This window comes from Phyllostomus hastatus, unplaced genomic scaffold, assembly GCF_019186645.2.
Source record: "Phyllostomus hastatus isolate PE091 unplaced genomic scaffold, TTU_PhHast_1.1 phas_contig_196, whole genome shotgun sequence".
NCBI classification, from domain to species: domain Eukaryota; kingdom Metazoa; phylum Chordata; class Mammalia; order Chiroptera; family Phyllostomidae; genus Phyllostomus; species Phyllostomus hastatus.
Window position 1 is genome coordinate 20,700,004 of NW_025333709.1, and position 5,179 is coordinate 20,705,182.

At 40.1% G+C, this 5,179-nt stretch overlaps 1 pseudogene; it reads right to left on the reverse strand.

Moving 5' to 3' along the window:
* Nucleotides 1-543: 543 nt before the first annotated feature.
* Nucleotides 544-1,884, reverse strand: LOC123815816 (annotated as a pseudogene).
* Nucleotides 1,885-5,179: the final 3,295 nt, after the last annotated feature.

A 5,179-nucleotide genomic window follows, 5' to 3' on the forward strand; every position in this document is an offset into this window, starting at 1 on the left:
GAAAAAAAAGATAATATATACTAATTACCAATAGTAACAATTAGAAGTGATATAAGTGCAGTTTCTAAATATGTTAAAAGAATATTAAGAAAATATGAAGGTAATAAGAGTAGTTACATTTGATCACAGAGGAATCCATAAGAGCTACTTATTTTTAAGTCGGTATAGCTGACAGAAGAACTGCCTGACAACTGATATATTTTAAGGACCATTAGGGTTTTGTCATTGTGTCTACAGTAGTAATGGTCATGCCTGAACTCAGAGTTTAGTTAGGAAAACTAATATGTAAATATGGATGTCAAAAATAACTTTCCTCCTACCTTTTTCTTCCAGTTAAGACAGGGAGGGCTATATTTGAATCCATCAGAGAAAGAGATAGGTTCTGTCTGTTACAAACCGTCATGTTTTGAAGCATAGTCTAGTCATTTTCTAGGGGAGTGTGTACTGCTACATACAAACTTAACTGATCAGACCACAACTTTCCAATGTTTGAAACAGAATAAGTTTCTTTGTAAAATGCAGCATCTTACTGACATTTTAGCTTTAGTGTTTCTTTCCTTCCTCCTCACTCTCTCCTTTAGCAGAATCCACACCATTCTCCTCCCAATCCTCCACAAGGGCAGCCATGTCTCCACGGGCCTTCCTCCATGCCCTCACCCAGTGGGCAAAGGCACGCTCAGCATGCAACAGGTCAAACTTGTGCTCTAGGTGAGCCCAGGCCTCAGCAACAGCTGTGGTGTTGCCCAGCATACACACAGCTCACTGGGTTTTGGCCAGGTCTCCACCAGGTATCACAGTGGGAAGCTGGTAATTAATGCTGACTTTGGAGCTCATAAGGGCACCAGTCCACACACTGGATGGTATGCTTTGTCTTGATGGTGGCAATGGCAGAATTGACATCTGTGGAAACCATATCACCATGGTACAACAGGCAGCAAACTATGTATATATTGTGATAAGGGTCACATTTCGCCATTTGGTTGGCTGGTGCAAAGCATACATTACTGATCTCTGGTACAGAAAGCAGTTCCTGGTGGACTTTCTTTGCAGAGATGATAGGAACATATGTGGCCAGAGGGGAGTGGATTTGGGGATAGGGCACTGGAGTGATCTGGGATTTCATCAGATCAACATTCAGGGCTCCATCAAATCTGAGGAAAGCCTGAATGTGTCTGAGGACACGATTTGACCTATAAACCTATTCGGGTTAGTACTGGTTGGGAGCTCCATATTGAGGTTTCTATGACAGACGTACATGGCTTCAGTGTCAACCATGAAGGCACAATCAGAGTGTCCCAGGGTGGTACGGATGGTGAGGATGGACTTGTAGGGCTCAACCATTGCTGTGGAAACCTGGGGGGCTGAGTAAATAGAAAAATACAGCTTGGACTTCTTGCCATAATCAATAGGGAGACTTTCCATTAGTAGGGAGGAGAATCCTGAGGCAGTTCTACTACTAAACTGTGGAAAGGAGCCCCGAGGACCTGGGCATGGTTGGTCAGTTTCTGAATTAGGTCTAAGACAAAGTCAACGATCTCTTTGCCAATGGTGTGGTGTCCACAGGCATAGTTATGGGCAGCATCTTCCTTGCCTGTGAAGAGCTGCTGAAGGTGGAAGAACTGACCATAGGTGCCAGTGAATACTTCACCAATGACTGTGGGTTCCAGGTCAATAACACTGTCCCAGGCACATGCTTGCTCACCAGCACCTGTCTTACTAAAGAGGGTGTTGAATGAGTCACCTCCCCCTCAGTGGTCTCATCACTTGGCACTTGGCCTTTGGGCTGCATGCCATGGTTCAGGCAGTAGAGCTCCCTGCATCCCTGCAAGCATTGCCAATCTGGACACTAATCTGGCCAATGCGGGTAAAGACGCATTCATGCATGGTCGCTTCCTTGCAGCTGCCCAGCAGGTAACAGAGAGGAAGAGGGGCAGTTGTCCCTTCTTACCGCACTACTCCTGGGTGGTTGATGTAGAAAACCTCCTCCCACCTTCTAAGTTCTTCTAGCCCTGATAATGATCAAATTAACATAAGACAGATTAACAGGAGAAAATGTCCGGAATTTACTACGGATATACACACAGAGGTGTCATAAAAGTATGAGACCCAAGGAGACATTGAGTAATTGTGGTTTGTAGGCCATTCTGGACTAAGGAGAAGGAGATGGGAATCTGGGATTTCAAAGGGAAAGCAGGCAATGCACAGGTAAATAAGAAAGAACAAATGCCTGGTAAAAAAATTCTTGCTTGGTCACCTAGAAACAATAGGACACAGGGAAGTCTAACAAACAGGCTTTGTTAGATTTCTCCTTGTCTGCAACACTTAGTTTATATTATGGTGGTAAGATGAGCTCTCTTCCTCTAAACAGGTTTAAGTCTAAATTCCTTTAAGCAGATAAGGAGGGAAAGCTCTTTGTGAGTCTTTTGACTCTTAATAACCAACTCAAAATCAACATACCGAAAGGCATATTTTGGGTGGCAAAACTTTGGTTTCCCTCGTAAACATGTATGCACACTCATTATTGACTTTAAAGTCAGTAATAAAATGATTGCTTAAGGGATCAGTAAATGCATAATAAAAAATAAAATTATTGTTAACAGTATTCTTACATGAACCTCAATAATGCATTTTACTTAGGCTTTTTCCTTCATATTTTACAATGTATCAGTTCAGATATGATTGATACCAACTGACATTTCAGAATCTTTGAAGTGTAGTAAGTTGTAGGATAATCAATCTGAATTCTTTGGAGGAAAAAAGGACTTCGAGTTTAGTGTAAAGTGAGTAGAAAGGATAAGAGGAGGAGATCAAAAAGTGGACTATTACAGTAATTTAGCCAACACATTCTGGATACTTACGTGGCAAAGATACAGCTGTCTATAAAGGGTGGGTTTACTTATAATATACTTCAAAGGTAAATCTAAGAGATTTATTGATGGATTTGACAAGGGAGTCCGAGTTAGAAGAAGGTAAAAAGACTGATGCCTATTTTTCTTGTTTATGTAATTGGATGCATAGTAATGCTATCTTTTCAAAAAGAGATGAGGGAAAAAAGAGATAGGAAATATTCTCAGTTATATTAAAGTGATGTTATCAAGACAAAACTTAAGGAAGTGCCAGATAAGTAATTTTATTTTACTTTAATTGATGATTGTGTGAGACATTAAATAAAATAGACCTTTGTTACCATGTCACTGGTCATTAATTTTTGCCTATGCTAACTAACAATTGATACCATTGAAAAAAGTAACAAATTATTCTTGACAAATTTGGGCTAGGAAAAATGGAGCATAGTTATAGCCAAAAAGGAAACTTAAGAATGGCTGAGGGTTATAATTGGTAAGTAATTAGACAACAATAATATTAGACTGTTTTTTTCTGAATGTGCAACTAAAGCCATTGTTCCCATAAAAAAGGGCAAAGTGAAAAAATTTAACTGCATAAAAATTGATTAAGGATTAAAATATGTTTAATAGTGGGCTTCAAAAATTATTTCTGGAAGAAAATTCATCCATGTTGATATGACTCATTAAAATATAATATTTCTTAGAAAATATCAGAGTGAAAATGGTAGCATTCTTCATTCACCAGCATATTTTCACTACCTCCTATGTGTCAAAGATTAAACACATATTGGGCCTTCAAAAATAAACACCACAGTATTTGTCCTAATTCAGTTGGCTGTCAATTAACAGAAATAAGAAAATATACTGATATTCATGTATTATAATTACCATGATAATAGTTTGAAACCTTTACCTAGAGCACCCCAAGGATGATCTTAAGGTAGTCTTTCCTGCTGCTACATAGACTCACACTTTTAGAATACTGGACAAACGTGAAGCTACCAAAACCTGCATGCACAGTATAGTAATTGTTTTGCTCCATCAGTTCTAAGTGCTACTTCATATCAATTTTCTTTCATCTCCACGGGCTCAACTCTATCCCTGTTTATGTAAGTAAGCACATGTAGCCAAAGTTCTAGTTTCCCTTTTCCCCTTGGTCTAGTTCAATATAAGTGCATGTTAAGTTCTCAATAAACTGAAGAAATTAGGTAAGTGTTTTTATTCATCCCATTCTATACACTGAAATGCAGAAAACAGTACCTGTATAACCATGGAAAATTGTAACAGTGGGGAACTGCAACCCACCTTACCATTTTTTTTTTGACATTGTTTCTGTAAATGCTGACTCTAATATGTGGGTGGTAGATTAACATCTCATTTGCATAAATGTTAGGTAGCAGCTAGGACTGAGTGGCCAGAGGGGAAATAAGGGCAGGGCCCTCGCCATTACAATCTAATGAAGAACTTAATACAACAGACTGGAAGCAAGAGGAAAACATGTGTCCAAAGTTCACTCAGAGATCCTGGGCTTGGTTTGATAAAATTGCCAGGTGTCCTGAGCATTGCAAACAAAATAGTCCAGGAGAAGGGGAGCATCCTTGAGACTGTGCTGAGAAAAGGGACTTCTGTAACAACCTTACTGAGACTACTGGGTGTTCTGAACATTGCAGACAAAATAGCACAGGAGGAAGAGGCAGGGCTCTGATGGGAAAGGAAGCCTCTGTAACAATTTCATTAAGACAAAGAATCTTTATTAAGTGAGGAATAAAGTGTTTGTAACTGTACATTATGCCCAAAGGGGAGAACTTAGAAGCTAGATAATGTATATGACCCCTGAACCCCAATAGTTGGGGTACTTAGATTAGCTAAGTATCCACTTGTAGCCTCTGCTCAATTTACAAACTTACTAACAACTTTGTTTCCTCTACACTTGGGACACTTAGACTAGCTGGGTGCCTGCTTGCAGCTTTGTGCTCATGTGTGTTTCCTAAATAAACTTGCGATCTCATTTCCACTATACATGTTTGTCTCTCATTTGAATTATTCTCTTGCGAGGGAGACAAAAACCCAGGCTGGGGAGGGAGCCTCTTGACTGGGTCTTTCTCTCCCCATCTGTAATGTAAGAATCCTAGGATCTAACGTCAAAAGATACAGGCTCCAATGCTCAGGCATCCCAGCTCCCTGAGATTTGCTGAACTTCGGCTGGGGAGTCCCAGTGACATAAAGTCCGGGTGACGTGAAGCCAGGATGACTAAACCAGGATGACGCACACCAGACCGTCACTTGCCTTATAGGAACGGACTGTGCTCGTCTACATGTAGAGAACATTTCAA